This window comes from Anolis carolinensis, chromosome 3 (assembly GCF_035594765.1).
Source record: "Anolis carolinensis isolate JA03-04 chromosome 3, rAnoCar3.1.pri, whole genome shotgun sequence".
NCBI lineage: Eukaryota > Metazoa > Chordata > Lepidosauria > Squamata > Dactyloidae > Anolis > Anolis carolinensis.
In genome coordinates, this window is record NC_085843.1 from 127762392 (window position 1) to 127784241 (window position 21850).

General features: G+C 44.6%; 1 long non-coding RNA gene across 1 annotated transcript in view; it reads left to right on the forward strand.

Annotated features, from left to right (window-relative positions):
• Positions 1-21850, forward strand: part of LOC134297577 (uncharacterized) — a 227084-nt gene that overhangs the window by 37892 nt on the left and 167342 nt on the right. The window lies entirely within an intron of this gene.

Here is a 21850-nt window from a genome sequence, read left to right on the forward strand (position 1 = left end):
ACTGGAATTCAATGGTATGTCTTGCTGTGCGCTCCCAGAAGGCAAAAACTCAATGCCTTTTTTAAAACTTCTCTAGGTAAAACAGGTGTGTGCAATCTTTTCCTTTAAACAGACAATAAGATATCTTGGGACAACTCTGGGCGGTTTTTAACTTTTATCTTAATATGCAGAGAAGAGTGTGTGAGAGAGAAAAACAAAGACATTCTGGAGACTGTAGTGAAGATGAGATTGTTGTTTGTTGTGGCTGCCTTGGTCCTCTCCTTTGCTAGTAGCATTGCAGGTGGTTACTGCTCAACATCCAGTATAGTTGTCGTCTTTGTCTGGGACATAAAAGTGATACTCTAAAGGGCATGGGTTTGCTATCAAAGGAGGTGACATGGATGGGAGATTGTCCTTTTGGAGAACCACTTGAGGGGTAAACAAGTGCAAGGATCTGTCCTTTTGCCCAACAGAGTCAATATATCGTTTGCTATCTGCTCTGCCTGTCCCTACATTGTATTGGTTTGTATTCGAAGGCTTTCATGGCTGGAATCTCAGGGTTGTTGTGTGTTTCCCAGGCTGTATGGCCATGTTCCAGAAGTATTCTCTTCTGACATTTCGCCCACATCTATGGCAGGCATACCTCAAAAGCTCAGAGGATGCCTGCCATAGATGTGGGCAAAACGTCAGGAGAGAATGCTTCTGGAACATGGCCATACAGCCCGGAAAACACACAACCGCCATTGTATTGGTTGTTTTAATAGCTGTTTTTTCATCTATCCAATACAGGAAGCATGTGTTTCTTGTATTGGAAGAAAGACATGAACAGACAACCCTTCTCTTGTTTCCCCCTCATTTTCTACATTTTCCACAGTTAAACCATCATATGTCTTTTGTGAAGTTTTCCTAGATGTATCACCACACCTCCTAATAATAATAATAATAATAATAATAATAATAATAATAATAATAATACTTTATTTATACCCCGCCACCATCTCCCCAATGGGGACTCGGGACGGCTAACATGGGGCCATGCCCAGAACAATACAATATAACAAAATATAAAACAACGTAACATAGCACCATTAAAAATACAATAAATGATAATAGGCATTACATCAAGAAATCAAAAAACAGTAAAACAAGGGCAGGCCACGTGAACACAAAGATAAAACCTGGAGTGAGAGGGACATAGGGGTACTCCACTGCGGGCAGGGACATATGGAAGTGGGGTAATCTAGAGGATAGATGTTCGGGGTGGGAGTAACACAGAAGTAACAGAAATTACTCACCAAAGGCACAGCGGAAGAGCCATGTTTTCAAGTCTTTCCTAAAAGCTAACAGCGTGGGAGCTTGCCTAATTTCAGAAGGTAGTGAGTTCCACAATCGGGGGGCCACAGCAGAAAAGGCCCTCTCCCTTGTACTCACAAGGCGGGCCTGGGATAAAGACAGTGGTGATAACAGGGCCTCCCCGGATGATCGTAAAGATCGGGCAGGTTTATGGAAGGAAATACGGTCACGGAGGTAGGTGGGTCCCAAACCGTTTAGGGCTTTATAGATGATAGTCTGCACCTTGAATTGGGACCGGAAAATGAACGGCAGCCAGTGGAGCTCCTTAAACAGGGGAGTGGATCTCTCCCTGTACCTTGCCCCTGTTATTAATCTGGCAGCCGAGCGTTGGACCAATTGTAATTTCCGGGCCGTCTTCAAGGGAAGCCCCACGTAGAGCGCATTACAGTAGTCCAGTCTAGAGGTAACTAAGGCATGGACCACCGTGGTCAAATCAGACTTCACGAGGTATGGTCGCAGTTGGCGCACAAGCTTGAGTTGTGCAAAGGCCCTTCCGGCCACCGCCGACACCTGTGCTTCAAGCGTCAACGCTGAATCCAGGAGGACCCCCAAACTGCGGACCTGTGATTTCAGGGGGAGTGCAACCCCGTCCAGCACAGGTTGCCACCCAATACCCCGATCCGACGCACGATTGACCAGGAGGGCCTCTGTCTTGTCAGGATTGATCCTCAGCTTGTTCCTCCTCATCCAGTCCGCCACAGCGGCCAGGCACTGGTTCAGCACCTGAGGGGCTTCCTTGGAGTCAGATGGAAAGGAGTAGTGGATTTGCGTGTCATCTGCGTAGAGATGGCAGCGCCCTCCAAAACTCCGGATGACCTCTCCCAGCGGTTTCATGTAGATGTTAAATAGCATGGGGGATAAAATAGACCCCTGCGGAACCCCACAGGCCAATGGCCAGGGGTCCGAGCAGGTGTCCCCCAGCTTCACCATCTGGGAACGACCCTCCAGGAAGGACTGGAGCCACAGCAGAACCGTGCCCCCGAGCCCCATCCCGGAGAGCCTCCCCAGAAGGATACCATGATCGATGGTATCGAAAGCCGCTGAGATATCCAGGAGAACCAGCAGGGTCACACTCCCCCTGTCCAGCTCCCTGCGGAGGTCATCCACCAAGGCGACCAAAGCCGTCTCGGTGCTGTGCCCAGGCCTGAAGCCCGACTGCGAGCGGTCCAGAAAATCAGTGTCATCGAGGAACTCCTGGAGCTGCGTGGCAACCACCCGCTCCAGAACCTTGCCCAAAAATGGGAGGTTGGAGATTGGTCTATAATTGTCACAAACCGATGGGTCTAGCGAGGTCTTTTTTAGTAATAGTTTTACCACCGCTTGCTTAAAACAGGATGGAAATGACCCTTGACCCAAGGAGGCATTTATTATAGCCACAAACCACTCCAACAACCCATCTTTGGCCAGTTTAACCAGCCAAGAGGGACAAGGATCCAGAGCACAAGTGGTCGCCCTCACAGACCCAAGAATCCCCTCCACGTCATCAGGAAGAACAAGCCGGAAAGAATCCCATAAGATCGAACCGACAGGTGCCTCGGTTACCTCCGCTGAAACCACAGTCAAGCTGGAGTCCAACTCACGACGTATCTGAGCAACTTTGCCTGCGAAATAGTGTGCGAAATCGCTACACCGAGTCGCCAAGTCATCGGGAAGCTCCCGGGCCTCAGGAGGCCGCAGGAGCTCCCCAACAACTCGGAACAACTCCGATGGCCTATTGGCTGCAGACGCTATGCGGGCAGTCGTGAAAGCTTTCCTGGCTGCTCGCAGAGCCACGGAGTAAGCCTTAATAGTGGCTTTAGCCCGTGCTTGGTCGGACACATCCTGAGATTTCCTCCAGATGCACTCTAGTCCCCTCCTCGTACGCTTCATCACGGCCAGCTCCTCAGTGAACCAAGGAGTTGACGTGACTCTACGCAGCGAGAGGGGACGTTCGGGAGCGATCGTGTCCAGTGCCCTTGCTAGCTCACTATTATAGTGATCAGCCAGGACATCAACAGGATCGCCAGTCTCCAGAACAGGAAGATCCCCAAGAGACCTCAGGAGTCCATCTGGATCCATCAGCCTCCTGGGGCGGACCATCTTAATGGGTCCACCACCCCTGCGGAGGTTAGAAGACACAGCGAAACTTAAACAGATCAGATGATGGTCAGACCATGACAATGGAAGGATGTTTTGTTCTTCCACTCTGACTGTCCCACCGTCCACAATGAAGACAAGGTCCAACGTGTGTCCCGCCTGATGTGTGGGCCTAGATATAACTTGAGTCAGCCCCATGGTCGTCATGGCAACCATGAAATCCTGAGCTGCACCTGTTAATGTGGTCTCGGCATGGATGTTAAAGTTTCCCAAAACTATGAGTTGTTGGGAGACCAAGGCCGCATTAGAGACCACTTCTGCTAGTTCAGACAGGGAGACTGCTGGGTCGCGGGGTGGACGGTACACCAACAGAATCCCCAAGCTGTCTCGGGCTCCCACCTTCAGCAGGACACATTCAAACCTCGTAGATTGTGGAACGGTGCATCTGATCAGGGCGATGGACTGCCGGAAGATCACCGCAACTCCTCCTCCCCGCCCCTCAACCCTGGCCTGCTGATGGACCCCGAAACCCGGTGGACACAGCTGAGTGAGATTCACCCCACCCAGTTCATCCAACCATGTCTCGGTAATACATGCCAGATCCGCCCCCTCATCCAGGATCAAATCCTGGATGATAGCTGTCTTACCATTGATGGATCTGGCATTCAGAAGCAGGACGTTAAGGTTGAGGGGTCTGTCCTGAAGACTACCACACCTATTCCTCTCCAGGGTCGCAATAACTCTGTTGCGCTTCTCCCTGGGTCGTTGGTGACCGTTCTTCCTTCTTCCTAACCTGGCTAGCAAAAACAAGTATGAGCATATGAGGCAGTTCACATTACTTAGCATGAAGTTCTGTAGTGCCAAGAGTATATGCTTTAATACATTAAATGCCAAAGCCCTTGTCCTTGTCCAAAGATATGTTGCTTTTACATCTTTGTTGTACATGTTTCCAAAACTAAAATATTATTTAAAACACCAAGAATGATTCAAAAGCTTCTTTTAATCAATCCAATATCATTCTTCTCAGGATATTTTTCCCCCTTTGGTTTTCTCTTCTGAAAAGATCATTATGCCGCACTTTATAAGATGTGACAGACAGCAATGTTCAAATCTTCCTTGAAGCCAAGACAGTTTTCTTGATCTTAAAATTCTAGCCTTAAATCAGCTAGTGGGATGTTTGAGCATGTTCCGTATCATTTTGCTGACTTTTTAAAAACTATTAGGTAGAGGAATAAAAACATCTCTGGTGTTGGGTTGGCCATGAATAGGTGTGAGGAATGGGAAGCCAGAACTATATATGTGTGTGCCAAATATTGCCAGTCTGCCCTACTCCTAAATACAAAATATATGTGCATATATGTATGTGTTGTATGTATGGGATAACTATCTTAGAAAATTGCCTTGTCAGATATGGAGCTAAAAAAGTAAAGTCAAGGAAAATAGAGAATGGCTAATTTCTCAAGGGCTCCAACTAAGAGGAACCGTGTTACAGATTGTGACATGGAGATCCAAGTGTGGGGATGTAGCCAATATCATCAATGGGGATTTCAATTAATTTTTTCAATGATAATTTACAGGGGGAAATCAAAACCACACATTTCCTTACATTTGCGACAGAAATCACTTGAAAAAGATAAAATTTTAAAAGAAAGAATGTTAAAAACTTACTTTAAATGTTAATGTTAGTAAAATTGAAGCAGATAGATTTGTTCAATAAGGCAAAGGGCTGCAACTGTTTACATTTTAAACATCTAAGCTTGGATGCTATATGCAACCATGCTAATTCTGAATTGGGGCATCTGTCTCCTTTTCTTCCTTTTTAACTGAAATATTTCTTACCTTTCACACACATATGGCAGATATGTCTCCCTCTAGGCCTGAAAAAGTCATACCTATGGGGTTTCCTGAAGAAGAATGCCAAAATTCATAATCAGGACAGAAAGAACTAGAAAGTTCTTTTTTTTTTTAATGTATGTGGGGGGGAAGTAAAACCAGTAGATGTTTTTCATCCCTGGTTAGGAAAATGTAATATTTTTCTCTTTGGGATTGTCTACATTGAGCCATGAAAGGACCACTGTCTGTCTTCATGACATGCAGCAGCTTTTGGTGAGTATCCGTGGTTTTTCAGCTATCCTCCAACTTTACCCTGTTTTAAGGAAAATTGTTGGGTGCTCTGGAATTTGCTTAAAACTTCACAGCATCCTAGAGATCAAGTCCAATTCACTCCAGTTCATTGTCTAGTTGGACATTACTGCTATCCCACTGCTCAACATAGGGAAAGGTGGTGACTCATGCCCATGTCATCAGCATCACTTCTTCTAGTTGGTCATAGCAGACACCTCTGCTGATGTCAGAATAGGGTGCCCATGCAACCAGCAAGAAAGAGCAGAGATCAAACCCCTCTTTGATGTTTGCATGAGGGTACCATTCTGACACCAGCAGAGGTATAAATGTGGCCAGAAGCTCATAGAGCTCCATGGCTGGGTAGGAATGATGTCAACAGCAACATGGAGGAGATGAGAGCCCAGCTGGTAGATGTGGTACCTGGCTGTCTGGACAATGGCCCCGGATTCACTCAACCTGGCCAATGCTTACATGCCCTTTGTAGAGCTGTATCCTGCATATATGCTTGCTGTGTGCTGTCTCTTGATATTTGTTCGTCTCCAAGCATCCAATAATATGCAGTCCCTTCTCTTCTTTTACACATTTGTCTGCTAGCACATACCAATCGTCATCACAGTAGGACATTTTCCCCAGTTTACAGTATGCATCTTTTTCTTACAGGCAACTATCCTTTAGAATTTGACTTTAAGCAGGAATCTGCCTAATATGAAAATATATAATGCTGGATGTCCTGCTCCCTATTGTCTCTCCCTATCTTCCCCTTGCTTCTGGCAGGTGTATGCTATAGTCACTGACTGCTAAATACTTTGTAATTAGTATGCCTGGGAGCTCTCACTGTCATCTTACATCTGTAACTGGAGCGAGGGCACTGTTAGCATGACTCTGTTCACTTCTCTTGTGTCCCAAGCCTATAGACCTATACAAGGCAGCCTGAAGGATAAGTGTTTGATGTGTGAACCTCAGGCAGACCTCAGAAATGTATCTCATTATATTCGTAGCTGACTACACTCTTATAGCAAGATGTATTATTCATAGATGGGGCAATGAAGGCAGGGTGGGAGGGGTGGGGAGACTTGGCCATTCAAGGATTGGACAGTCCTGTGTATATCATCAATTATAAAGTTCAGCAATTGTTTGTCTATATCCATTTAACCTGCAGTAAACAGTTGTGTTTGTGGTCTATTCCCATGGTCCTAAAGGGGATTACAGAGAGGCTGGTCCTTAATCTGGTAACCTCCAAGTCTGCTACTGGAAATAGTCACATATAGGTGCTATGTGTATGAAAAAGTATGAAGGCTGAATATTTGGCTATCACAATCAAGGAAGCATTTCTGAATCAGTTCCAAGATAGTTTACACAGCCTCCCCACCTTCTGTTTTATGTTATGATGGTTGTGAAAGTGCCAGATCAGGAAACAAACATCCTTGGGATGGCTCATTGTGATGTCACAGAATGGACGTAGGAATAGAAAACATCACATTTAAGAAATGAAGATGCACACACTTTCTAGGTCAGCACTCTTGCCCTGAGATTGCCCTCTTTCCCTTTAAGAATTGAGGGAAAGAGTTCAGACAATGAAATCTTAAAGCCCTTCTCATGGAGAGAAGAAGAGGGAAAGAAAGCAGAGTAGAGCCGCTCTGCAAGATAGCTTTTATCACACTTGGTCTTCAATGGCTGGTCTTCCAGTAATAGCTTTTATTACTGTGCTTGTTTTCAGTTCACCTGACCTAGGCTTCAAACATGGTTTACTGCTTTTACATCTTGTGCTTCTTCTGTTGTTTTTGCCTTTTCTTGATTTTGTTGCAGCTTCTCCACCTGCCCACCCAGCCTATGGCTCATATATTTTGCCATTTTTATTCCTGCCCATAATGAATTACTGGGTTTTTTAAATCATCAGAAGACAGGCAGCCCACCCACCCCACCCCCAATGAACTTCTTCCCATCTAGGAATCCAGACCCATGATTTTCGCTCAGCACAAACTGAGGACTTATTGCTTCATTGCTTAGATCAGGGCTTAATTTTTTCCACTCATGACCCCTTTCTACCTAAGAAAAAAATTGTGAGCACTTTCCGCTCGAGAATTTTTTATATTGAGGTATAGGTTAGGTATAAATATCAAAAATTTACTGATAATAAAGGAGCATTTGCAACTCTTGCTAAACAGTCTGATTTCCCCCCTTTTTTGAAGTACAGCTGAAGCAATTTCTACAGAGTCCACTGCAAGCACTTCAGGTTCTTACTAACACAATTGTGTAAATTTGTAGGTTCAAAAACCTTTTACTGTGGCCAATTTTTTCATGACCCCAATATTGAGTTAAGGGGATCCCATTTGGGGTTGGGACTCACAGTTGAAGAAGCAGTGGCTTAGATCTAGGGGGTCAAAGGATCTCTAATAATCTGCCCTCTTCTATTGTAGTAAACAAAACATTTCAAGCTATTGACCCATGTACAGGCTTGGATTTTGTTTTTGCTTGAAAAAGTCTTGTCTAAATGAAATGTGTCTTGCGGAAAATCATGCACATTTTAAGAGCTCCTCTGTAAAATATTTCCTCCACCTTTGCTTGGACACAATGAGTTGCAAATCAGGTGTGAAGTCTTTCCATTGATTGTTTCTTTAAAGTACAGCGTTGATCACATGTATTTTAAAGACAAGAAGTGGCAAAATGGACATGTGTATACACACAGCCATACTTCACACCTCGCATATACTATGCATATTTTCCACTTCCTCAAATTTCAGTAATACTTACTGACAACATGGTATTTTTCTTCTCATACCACATTTTTATCTCTTTTCTAATTCAGCATTTGTTTGTATGCACCTTCATTTTTTCCTTTGTTATTCTTTCTTTTCTTAGAGTGAACTGTCCTGCTTTTAAATCTCTTTAAATTCCTCACACTTTGTGCTCAGGGGATTCTCTGCACTTTAAGAACACTTGACATTCTGAAAAATACTGTGAATGTATGTGTGTGTGTATCTGTAATCAATGGTGACACAATATTTACAGCCCAAAGGCCGAACATAGGGTATTTCTTTAGAAAGACTAGAGCTCAGAGGATGGCTGTTTGCTGCTAAGCTGTAGACATCAAAAGATGGAAACTACACAGTTATAAATTCAATGGGCTTGAATGGTGTCTGACATCATTAAGTAAAGAAATTGGTTCTTTTATGGCTCTTTAGGCAGCAGAATAGATAAAAGCATCCACAGCTTATGGGAACCTAGCAAACTATTGTGGTCTGGTCTAAGTTTCATATCTTTTGCAACATGCACATTTACAGATGAAGAACAGGTTTATGCTGGTGAAAGGTTACGATGCTTCCCATTATTATTAATAGTTTTGTTGTCCTTCTTTACCCCTTCGTGGAACTTGTTCAAGAGCCAGTTTAAATGTTACACTTGTAAATGCGGTTAGCTTCTCATGGTAGGTTTCACATTTCCAAAAACTAGAGATATAATTCTTCAGGAATTCTTGAATGAAGCAACAAGTAATTTTAGAAGTTTTCCCCCTGATACAATAAAGTTTCTATTATCAGTTCAGGATTTGATCTGTTCAAAATTCACATAATTGTTGCTCAGGAAAAATATTTCTGCATTGAAATCTTATCTTTAATAATAAAATACCTGATCCTGTGCATGTATTACGGAAACCTGGTTGCAGGAGGGCGATGAGGTCCTCCTTCAGGAATTATCATCTCCAGACTTTGTTATCACCCACCAGATGCAGGGAGACGGGGGGGGGGGGGGGGAGTGGCAATGCTCGCACGGGACAATTTATCTCTGAGGGCGGCTCCCACTCCGAACATTTCTGGTATTGAAAGTGTCTGCCTTGTGTGGGATTCACAGGAGAGTATAGCCTTTCTACTGGTGTACCATGCGCCTAATGCACCAGTGGACAGCCTATCACAGCTGCTGGAGGTTGTGTCGGAGTGGGCCTTGAGGTTCCCCAGGCTTATTGTTTTGGGGGATTTCAATGTCCACACTGATGCAGGCTCTTTTTCCTCAGCAGCTGAAGACCTGGTGTCGACCATGGCGACACTAGGACTCTCACTTTATAATACGGAGCCTACACATCAGGCTGGTCACACACTAGGTTTGATCTTCGGAGTTGGAATCCAAGTGACACTAACCTCTGTTCTGGAGATTCCATGGTCTGCGCCCTAGGAATCCGTATAGAGCATACCACCTCACCCAGTCTGGGCACCGAACCTATCTGGGTTCGCCCGAAGAGACTTATGGAACCAGTCAGGTTCCTGAATGCTCTGAAGGCCATGGAACCTTTCAGTGACTCACTAGACGTGTGAGTGGATACTTGGAACATCAATTTATCCAATGCACTCGATGAGATCACCCCTAGACATCCGCTCCGACCCTGCAAGAATCAATCTCCTTGGTTTACTGAGGAGCTCCGTACGATGAAATGGGAAAAGAGATGGCTAGAGGTCGTGTGGTGGGAATGCCGTGACGAGGAATCGGAATCAGCTTATAAAATTTTCAGAGTCTTATGAGCAGACTATCACCAAGGCAAAAAATTCTCATTATGCTTCCTTAATAGCGTCTGCGAGTTCACACCCAGCACAATTATTCAAGATTATTAGATCGCTGACAACAATTTCTTCTGTCCAAAACAATAATGAGCTGGCCCCTTCTGCTGAGGTTTTCCAGAGCTATTTCGCAGACAAGATCTCGCTGCTCCGCCAGGAACTCCCTGCCACGATTGATACAGTAATTGAACTTGAGACCCCATGGCCACTTGCTGGGCCCATCCTGGACCGGTTTATCCCGCTGGATACGGAGGCTGTCGATAGGATCATGACTGCAACTAGACCGACCACCTGCTCCCTCAATCCGTGTCCCTCCTGGCTAGTAAAATCTTGCCTGGAGGGATTACATGAACCTCTGTTGAATATAATAAATAGCTCCCTTGAGCAAGGAGTTTTTCCAGAGGGTTTAAAAGAGGCGATGGTATCTCCACTGCTGAAGAAACCAGACTTAGATTGTTCAGTTCCCTCTAGCTACTGCCCAGTCTTGAATCTTCCGTTTCTGGGCAAGGTGGTTGAGAGGGCAGCAGCGGAACAGTTGCAGCAGTTCCTCAATAACACAGCCAGACTTGATCCCTTCCAGTCCGGCCTCCGTAGGGAGCACGGGACGGAGACTGTGCTAGTTGCCATCACAGATCAGCTTCGCTGCCAAAGGGATCAAGGCGGACCGGCACTGCTTGTGTTATTGGATCTCACAGCAGCATTTGATACGGTCGATCACAATCTATTGACCCACCGCCTAGCCATGACGGGGGTTAGGGGGATACCCCTTAAATGGGTGTCCTCCTTCCTCCAGAATCGGGGACAGTGGGTGGTGAGGGGAGGGATGGTTTCCGAGTGGTCTCTGCTAACTTGTGGGGTCCCACAGGGAGCTATTCTCTCTCCTCTATTATTTAACATCTATATGCGACCGCTTGCCCGACTGGTGCGGAGCTTTGGGCTCGAGTGCCACCAGTACGCTGATGACACTCAGCTCATTCTGAGGATGGAGGGCCGGCCGGACTCCGTACCCGATAGTTTCCATCAGTGCCTTGAGGCCGTTACTGGATGGTTGCGTGCCAGCAGGTTGAGGGTGAATCCAGCGAAGACGGAGATCCTTTGACTGGGCCATCCGGGTGGGAGGGAGATCCAGCTGCCTACCCTGGATGGCGAGACACTACGTCCATCATCTTCTGTAAAAAGTCTTGGTGTCTTATTGGACCCTCTGCTCACAATGGAGGCCCAGGTCTCTGCTGTGAGCAGATCTGCGTTTTTCCATCTACATCAGGCTAGGCGACTGGCTCCCTACCTATCTAGGAACGACCTGGCTACGGTGATACAGGTGACAGTCATCTCGAGGCTCGACTACTGTAACGCCCTCTACATTGGACTTCCTCTGTCAGTGATCCGGAAACTGAAGCTGGTGCAAAATGCGGTGGCTCGTCTTCTCGCTGGGGTGCCAGCGAGGTGGCGTATCACCCCAATTCTACAACAGCTGCACTGGCTACCGATTGAGTACCGGATTACTTTCAAGATACTGGTACTAACCTTTAAGGCCTTATATGGTTTGGGGACGGCGTACCTGAGGGCCTGCTTATCCCCTTACCAACCCCAGAGATTACTTCGGTCCGAAGACCAAAATTCGCTTGAAGTCCCTAACATACGGATTGATCATTTGTCTTCTACTAGGCAGAGAGCCTTCTCGATTGTAGCCCCTCATTTATGGAATGCCTTGCCAGTTGAAACTCGAACTATCCGAGACCTACTTGCCTTTAGGAAAGCCTGCAAAACCTTTCTCTTCTGACAAGCTTTCGATGGGTGAAAAATTCGAGGCTATGTCTGTTTTTATTGTTGTTTTTATTGTTATTTTAAAGCTAAGTGTATTGTTTTAATCTATTTCTGTAAACTGCTCCGAACCAAACTGGGAGTAGCGGTATACAAGTCTAATAAATAAATAAATAAATAAGTCCCCAACTATGTCATTTTCTGCACATGAAATGGCATGTTCTGCACAGAAAATTATTTTCTTTACAGAAAGTGTGGTTTTCTGTGCAGAAAATACTATCATCTTTGTGAACCATGTGCAAATCTTGCATGGAATAAATTTAAAACTGTGAAGATTCTCAACAAAAGAAGGGTTCTAGCTGCCTGAGTTTTCTGACACTTGAGGAACTTGTTTTTATAAAATATGTTTGCATCCCTAACATAAATTAGGATCACTATAGAAAAATGGTTCAAACTATTATATAGAATTGGTCTAAAGACATGGCCAATTTATTACTTCATGACCTCTCTGTATTTAGGGGGCACATTGCTATCAGGATAGGCATTTTGTCCTTTTGCTTGTGGTCATGTTCCATAACAAAATTAGAAGAGACAGAAAAGGACAGTTTGGAAAAGTGTATTTGTGGGACTACAGCACCCACCATTCTCTCAGCGTCCATGGTGGCACTGGCTACAGGATTCTGGAAGTTGTAATCTAAAAGGATTTTCTCCAAGGTATTATCGAAGGCTTTCAAGGATGGAAACACTGGGATGCTGTGAGTCTTTCGGGCTGTATGGCCATATTCCAGTAGGATTCCCTCCTAACGTTTTGCCTGCATATGTGGCTGGCATCTTCAAATGTCCCAAGCTTTCTAGAGAAAAGGGAATGGATTCCTGTTTATCACAGCGGCTGCTTCCTGGTATGTATGTATGGCGCAGAGAGCAGTAAGGCTAGCAGGGCCGGTTTGACCTATGAGGCCCGCTAAGCCGTGGCCTCGGGCGCAGCCGCTAGGGGGCGCTGTCGACGCCGTGGGAGGCGGGGCCAGGGTTGGCCCCGCTTCCCGCGCTACACACCCTCGCCCGTTTGCTGTTATTGGAAACGGCCGGGGCCTGGGCGGGCGGTGAAGATCTCGAGGCGCCGCCGGGAGATGAAGCTGGAGTGGCCCATGCTCACGTCCACCGAGCCCTGCGAGGAGTTACGGCCGATGGTCACCGAGCGCTTCTTCATGAGGTATTCGAACTCGCGGCCTTCCAGCCGGGCCACTGCCGCCGCCGCCGCTGCTGCCGCCCCCGCCGCCATCTTGGCCGAGACAGGGCACGAGAGCCTGCCTGCCAGCCAGCCAGTCAGCGCGCTCACGCAGCCCCCTCTCCTCCTCCTCCAAACCCGAGCGCGTGCACGGCCCCCCTCCTCCTCCCCTCGCGCACCAGCCCCAGACACCGACAGGCACAGGCAGCGGCCGCCCTGCAGCCTATGCTCACGCAGATCCTCCTTGCAAGCCTTTGGAGCTGCTCCCGGTTCGCCAATCACGAGCGGAGCCGGGACCAGCCAGGGAGAGGGGCGGGGGGGGGGGGGGTAGGAAGCAAGGTAGAGTACACTTCGCCAGAGGCAGCCAGGCAGCCTGGGCGGTGGAAAAACGTGGTCTGGCGTTCTGAAAATATTCGGAGAGGGTCCTGCTTGCCGAGAGTCCCAACTCGTTGGAAGTAGCCTTCAAGAAGAGTTGAAAGTACATGAGGCGAGGAAATTATTTCCATGCTTGCGCACACATTTCTATCTTTATTTTATTATCACACAAGCATGTGGATACTGAGTTGCTGTGTTTTTTCCTGTCTGTATGACTATGTTCCTGAAGCATTCTCTCCTGACGTTTCGCCTGCATTTCTGGCAGACATCCTCAGAGTTTGTGAGGTCTGCTGGAAACTAGGCAAGTAGGTTTATATATATGTAGAATGTTCTGGGTGGGGGAATAAAGAGGTTTGTGCATAGTGATTCTATCCTCAGAAGTTGTGAGGTCAGGAGGAAATGTTTTCATGTTTCATGTTTTCCTCCTTTCTGCTGAAATTGTCCACATGCTTGTGGATATCAATCGCTTCTCTGTGTAGACTGACACGGTGGTTGTTAAGAGTGGTCCAGCATTTCTGTGGGGAATTCCAGACTCAGAAACATTCAGGGCTAGCTAATACCTCCCAACAAAGGATTCCCATATGCAGGAAACAGCCAGGCATGAAGCTGCCAGGCTATTCAGTGCTAATCAAGGTTTATTTATTTATTTTGTGTCAAAAGAATTGCATGATAAATAAGTTTAAAAGTGATAAAATAAAGGAATCACAAACTAATCAAGGTGGCCAATTGCAACATTCACACTTGCCACAGGCAGACAAGAGTTTTCGCCCACCCTGGATATTATTATATAAACCCACTTGCCTAGTTTCTAACAGACCTCACAACCTCTGAGGATGCTTGCCATAGATGTGGGCGAAACGTCAGGAGAGAATGCTACAGCCCGGAAAACTCACAGCAACCCAGTGATTCCAGCCATTAAAGCCTTCAACAACAGCATGTAGACAGTTTCGACAGAAAGGAGGAAACCATGAAATTGAACAAAATCTGACTACCAGTATTTTTAAAAATAAAATCAGGCCAGTACATAAGGAACAACACTCTGAAAACAGAGAAATTCCAGACATGAATCAATCAGGGCCAGCTAACACCTCTCAACAAAGGATTTACCCTGGCAGGACACAGCCAGGCTTTGAAGCTGCAAGGCTACTCAATGCTAATCAAGGTGATCAATAGCAACATTCACACCTGCCTCAGACAGACAAGAGTTTTTTCTCCCACCCTGGACATTCCACAGCTATATAAACCCCACTTGCCTAGTTTCCAACAGACCTCATAGCCTCTGAGAATGCCTGACATTTATGTGGGTGAAACGTCAGGAGAGAATGCTTCTGGAACATGGCCATACAGCCAGGAAAACACACAGCAACCCAGTTATTCTGGCCATGAAAGCCTTTGACAACATACCTTTATTTCGTTTACAGTGAGGAAGCATCAGAAACAATTAAGGATTATTTGTGACTTAGAGTGCATCTTCTACACTGTAGAAGTAATACAGTTTGACACTGTTTTAACTACCATGGCTCAATGGTATAGAATCATGGGAGTTGTGATTTTACAAAGTAGCTTTCTCTGCAAAGAATGCTGGTTCCTTTTGTTGCCCATACTACACTTCCCATAACATTGAGCTATGGCAGTTAAAGTACTGTAGTACCAGACCATTCATTCTGTGGTGTAGATCTTCCATAAGTCTACAAAGATGACTACAGTATTGTCATCCACATTTTCCAATGTACTGTAGCTCCCTGGCACAGCACCCACTTTGCATACGAAAAAGTTTCAGGTGCAAACATATCTTATGTTGCCAGAAGAGTGAATACCATCTTCTGAGTCTTCCCTGGCAAATTGAAAAACAGAGTCTTGTACAATATATCTGTGATTTATTTCAGACATGCTTGCTTAACACTTCTGTATACCCTTTTCCAGGTATAAACAGAATCCCAAAGCCATTTACAGAAATTTTAAGGATAGCATTTAAATTCAATCAGTAATGGAAAGGCTAGCAACAATAAAATGCAAATTCATATTGTAAGTACAATAATCATATGTACTAAAAGCATTCTTTATAGTGAGCAACTGTGGCCCTGTTTGTTGCGTTGTCTCCAAGCCATTTCCAACTTATGGCAAACCCTAAGGCCAATGTATCACTGAGGCTGAGAAAGTGTGACTCACCTAATGTCACCCAGTGGGCTTCCATGGATCAGCAGGAACTGAATCTGCTGTTCAGCAGGAACAACTCTAGAGTTGTTGTCCAGTGCGCAAATCACTAAAGTACACTGGCTGTTGTGGCTCCCTTAATTGCTCAGTGTTGACTGTATTGTCCAGGACTGGTTTAGGAAATGGGCCAAAACATGTGGAGGGACACCAGAGCTCCTCATCTGAAGCCTAGGTAAATAGCAGGGGGGGAAATCAACTGGCTAATGTTCCAGAGACAAGGGGCCACAGTGGCTAAAACCCTGTCATCAGTCATGGCATACCTATCCAAATGCAGCAAAGGGATCTACAAAAAGACCTTTGATGTAGGTCCTAACAGTAAACAAATGTATGTGGTGGGTGGTCTGGTTTTGAAGTTATTTAAGGAAAATTGGCTTGCATCACCACTCCTATGGAGCCGCAGTGGCGCAATGGGTTAAATCCTTGTGCTGGCTGAACTGCTGACCTAAAGGGTTAGTTTCTATCTGTCAGCCCTAGCATGCAGGGACATAAGAGAAGCCTCCCAGCAGAATGGTATCACATCCAGGCGTCCCCTGGGCAATGCCCTTGCAGGCAGCCGATTCTCTCACACCAGAAGCAACTTGTAGTATGTTAGCTTCTGGCACAATAAAAAAACACTATGGATTTCTGTCTATCCATAGATAGACATCTGTGGTGCAGTCTTATGTGTGTTTACTTCGCAATAAGTCCTATAGAATTACAGTATGTCTGCTCTCAAGTGTATATGCATAGACAGACGGTTTCAAGGTTTCAAAATACTGGGGCTGAATTGAGTGCTGGTACAACTTTTTCAAAACAGGTAGATTGTGTTTCTTTCATCAGATCCCAATAAGTAACCAAGTTTCTGGAATATGTAATACTGTATATATCTAAAATTCTATTAATATATATTACTAGCTTTGCCCGGCCATGCGTTGCTGTGCCTTATGGGAATCCTTTGTTGGCCAGGTGGAATAGCAGTGAATAGCCTTGCAGTCTCAAAGCCTGGCCATTTTCTGGAGTAGCTGGAGCTTTTTGTTGTATGAACGTAGAGGCATGGATGAGGGGCTGTGCTGCCAAGTTTAGTGTTTCTGGGATGTGTAGTTTTGTTGTTTTGTCCTAGGCTGAAATTTAATTACTCTTTTATATATATAGATGAAAGTGGAATTTTAATTATAATTAATAACACTTTTTATGTTTACATGTGACATTTGAATTTTAGGAAATATCTTTCCTGTTTGTGTATCGTAATACATAAATACTGTATCTTCCCTCTCATTAAATGCTTTACTTTCCTTAGAGAAATAGTAAACGAACTCACAATTTTCTTACAGTAGCGTGTATACATAAGAACAAAACGTCAAACATAAAACAACAATTATTATCATTATTGTTATTATTATGTTTCTTTGCTTTTAAGACATGCTTTCCTCCCATACAAACTAAAAATGGGGTGTGTCTAAAAATGGGGTGCCAGCTAGACCAGGGCGCACTGGGCGGGAGGCGGGGCACCGTCAGGGCGGTGCCCCGCCTCCCGCCCAGCGTGCCCTGGTCCTGCCTCCCACGCAGCGTGGGAGGCGGGGCCAGGGCACGCTGGACGGGAGGCGGGGCCAACCCTGGCCCCGCCTCCCACGCTACTAGCCCTGACCCCGCCTCCCATGCTACGTGGGAGGCGGGGCCAGGGGACGCTGGGCGTGAGGCGGGGCCAGGGCGCGGGAGGCGGGGCCCGCCGGCGCTGCGGGAGGCACATGGCCACGCCTCCCGCGGCGCCGGCGGGAGGGGGGGCGCTTTTCCCCATCCCCGCTTACTATTGTAAATTTTCTTCGGCCGGCCCTGAAGGCTAGAAGTAATTATGCAACCATGTAACTATGGTGGTTGCGCATTCATAACCCTCAATAGGATTCCAGCTATTACTTTCATTCCTTACTCAATATGTTTTGAAGTACACAGTTCCTTCTTCAGAGGAGCTTTAAGCTTGCATGTTTTACAGAATGGCTAAAGAAGATGGTGTCAGACTGATAGTCAAATCTTATTTCAGCAATGGAATGTCATTTTTCATTTCATCTGAAGGTAGCTACGTAGATATTTAGAGAGTGTAGGATAGAACGGAGTGTCAGGACCTATCCTAGCTTTAGTAGATTGAGACTATTACCTGAAGCAGCAGATATTTGGTGTTATGATAAGAAATGGTAATTTATTCTGCTATTTACTATTTGTAATTTGAAATAGTACATCATTTATGGTGGTTATTATATTTTTGTGCTAATGTTGATCTCATTCTGGTACCTGGATTTTTATATACAAGTCAATGAAGCGTAAAGACTTCACCCAACCCATCCACAAACATATTCTTAAATTGCTTGAATGTTAACTTTCTAAACCATGTAATTGTTTAATATTCTTCAGAATGTTTCAATGACTTTATTGTTTTACATTTTATTCTCTCATTTTGTCCCACATTTTAAATTGTCCAGCTTATTTACTATAAGCTACCCAAAGATCTTATGAAATGGAGATAGAAAAATCGCAAATACTTTTTACTGTTATGTACTTTGAATATGAAGGCACTCTTGCCTTCCATCAATACAGAGACATACACACATAGCATATCAGAACAATGAGTTAAATTTGCTATTGCCAGAATATTTAATGTTCCTAGATTAATTTTGGCTAGAGAACCAAAAAGGAAAAAAATACTGCTAGGCATTTATTTCCTCATTAGAAACCATATTAAACATCTAGGGAATACAGTGTTATTTGGCTTGTACATTTGACCTCTCCTCATTATTAGTTGCTCTTTACTAAATCAGCAGAAAGAGATAGGTCGGTAATGACTATTACTGAGCTAATAATAAGTGTAAGAGCAAAACACGGTTATTGATGTTTCGGACATAATTTCATATGCTCTGTTCCTCAGTCACTGATTTGGTTGTTTTGATCCTCTTAATCAGTGGGGTTTATTTTCATCATTATGAGGAGTGAACTCTCTTTGACCTGTCATTTGCCATTCTAAGGTGGATCACTTGCTCAAAGTAGTTAACTATGAGACCTTCTTTTGATATTGCAAAGGGTGCAGGGGCACTATAAACAACTACACTGTGACACTGAATGAGGATTCCATTTCACGGCTCCAAAAGGAAGCATAAAAAACGACAACAGAACATTAGGAGGAAAGTATTGATCGACAAATGGTTCAGATTTTATTTTATTTTTTGAACCAGCCAGAATGTCTAGGAGCCGGTTTGGAAGGAGGGAGAAGTGGAGACAGAGTGCAACAGTAAGAAGTGGTATCCTATCTTCTTGACATTCTGATCTTCCTTTGTTCCTTCTGCTACTTCCTTTCAAGTTGTGGATAATGGGGAAGTACCTAGAAATGATCGTGTCTGACTTGTGAGATTTTCCTGTAGTCAGCAATTGATGAGAGGCTGACAACATGATCTGCGAGGAAAGGCTTGCTTTCAGATCCAACACAATCACACGCATGTTTGTTGGGGACACAAGAAAAAGCCTTCATGGTGGCTGCTGATCTCAAGTTATGGAGTTCCCTCCTAGGACTCTCTTTCCAGGCTGTTCTCTTTCTATATTTGGCTCCAAACTCAATAGATGAAATATCTTTTAATGTGATGTATTGCATTTTTATGAGCCCCCGGTGGCGCAGTGGATTAAATCGCTGAGTTGCTGAACTTGCTGACCAAAAGCTCAGCAGTTCAAATCCAGGGAGCAGGGTGAGCTCCCGCTGTTAGCCCCAGCTTTTGCCAACCTAGTCGCTCGAAAACATGCAAATGTGAGTAGATCAATATGTACTGCTCTGGCAGGAATGTAACGGCGCTCCATGCAGTCATGCCAGCCACATAACCTTGAAAGTGTCTATGGAAAATGCCAGCTCTTCAGCTTAGAAATGGAGATGAGCACCAACCCCCAGATTTGGACATGACTAGACTTAATGTCAGGATAAAACCTATTGTGTTTTTATCTTTAATATTATGTTTTACATATGTTTGTGCTTCAATAAAATTGCTTGTTTCACTACAAAAAACAACTTTAGGATAGTTAGATTTTAACTGTACAGTATGATCCCTGCAGGGGCCTCTGGTGGCACAGTGTCATAAAGCGCTGAGCTGCTGAACTTGAGGACCAAAAGGTCACAGGTTTGAATCCAGGGAGTGGAATGAGCGCCTGCTGTTAGCCCCAGCTTCTGTCAACCTAGCAGTTTGAAAACATGAAAATGTGAGTAGATCAATAGGTACCGCTCCGGCGGGAAGTCATGCTGGCCACATGACCTTGGAGATGTCTATGGACAATGCCAGCTCTTCAGCTTAGAAATGGAGATGAGCACCAACCCCCAGAGTCGGACACGACTGGGGTTAACATCAGGGGAAACCTTTACCTATGATCCCTGCACCTGAAGGACTAGTATCCATGGTTTCACCTACTCTCATCTGATTAATGGAGCTGTGGTAGCACAATGGGTTGAACCCTTGTGCTGACTGAACTGCTGATCTGAAGGTTGGGTTGCTGACCTGAAGGTTGCCAGTTTGAATCTGTGAGATAGTGTGAACTTCTGTCTGTCAGCTCTAGCTTGTGGGGACATGAGAAAGTCTCCCAGCAGGATGGTAACACATCTGGGTGGCGTCGCCTGGGCAATGTCTCTGTAAACAACCAATTCTCTCATACCAGAAGTGACTTGCAGCATGTTCTCAAGTCGTTTCTGATACGATAAAAAAATCTGGTTAATACACTTGGAAGTAATGAATCCAGTTTTGGAAGTTTGAAGCCTTCTATAGTACCAGATATTCATAGTAAAAGGGAAAGGTTTCCCCTGACATTAAGTCCAGTCATGTCCGATTCTGGGAGTTGGTTCTCATCTCCATTTCTAAGCCGAAGAGCCGACGTTGTCCATAGACACCTCCAAGGTCATGTGGCCAGTATGACTGCATGGAGTGCCGTTACCTTCCTGCCAGAGCGGTACCTACTGATCTACTCACATTTGCATGTTTTCGAACTGCTAGTTTGGCAGAAGCTATAGCTAACAGCTTATTCTGCTCCCCGGATTCAAACCTGCGACCTTTTGGTCCGCAAGTTCAGCAGCTTAGCGCTTTGGCACACTGCGCCACCGGAGAAGTTTGCAGTCTTCTATAGCAGCCAGATATTCATAGATAGCCTCTTTACCTGTTCTGTGCTGCATTTCTTTTGCAGCAGCATCTATTTTACCCTCTCCAAGTTGAATATTGTTTTTTTGTTTTTTTTGGTTGAAAACTTAGGTAAAGAAGTTGTTGGGCAGTTCTGCCTTTTCTCTGTCTCCTACTAGAACTTTGCCACCATCTCTATGCAATGGCCCTAGCATTTCCTTGTCCCTTTGCTATGGACATAACCAGAAAGCTCCTTTAAAATTGTTTTTATTTTCTCTAGCAAGCTTCAGTTCATTTTGCATTTTGGCTTTTCTGGCTTACTTCCTATACATGCTGACTTATTCATTTTGATTCTAGTTTGGTGATTTCTTCCACTTTCAATTTCTTGTACATGTACTTTTTTTGTTAGCTGGACTATATCACTACTGCTAGCAGACCATAAGAAATGGATGGTGAGTTGCATTTACCTTAAAGGATTTGTTAGTCTTAGTGAATGAAACCAGACTGGAAGATGACCTCAGTGAGAAACTATTCTTATTGCATGTGCATGCACAATTTGTACAATCTGTCCTGAATCTGATTGTTAATTCCAATTAGAGTAGACTCAATGAATCAATGGAATTTACATAAGTATTGACTCACCATTCAATAATTGATTCAATGAACAGTCATTATTTGAGATTATCAATAGGATCCAGGCTATTGTGCCTCTGAATATATTATATAGGGATATGCAAGATATCTTCTCTGGAAGAATTTTGAGAACAGTATTGGGTACCAGTAAGAGAACATGCTATATTCCATAATCCACATATGCCAGCCAACTGCAGAAACATCCAATACAATGCACATACATTGTATAAAAATGTATGTATTTTAAAAGCACACAAAAATATGGGACAAATATACTTAATTCAGTGGAGGGATGCATAAGCAGTATGTACTGCAGGGTGAGTATAGTGTATCTGAAATGCTTGGGAGAAGTGTCAGATTTATTTTGGATTTTGTAATACTTGCATTTACATAATGTGATATCTTGAGATGGAACCCAGATCCAAACACAAAATGCAATTGCATGTGTACCGTATACATAT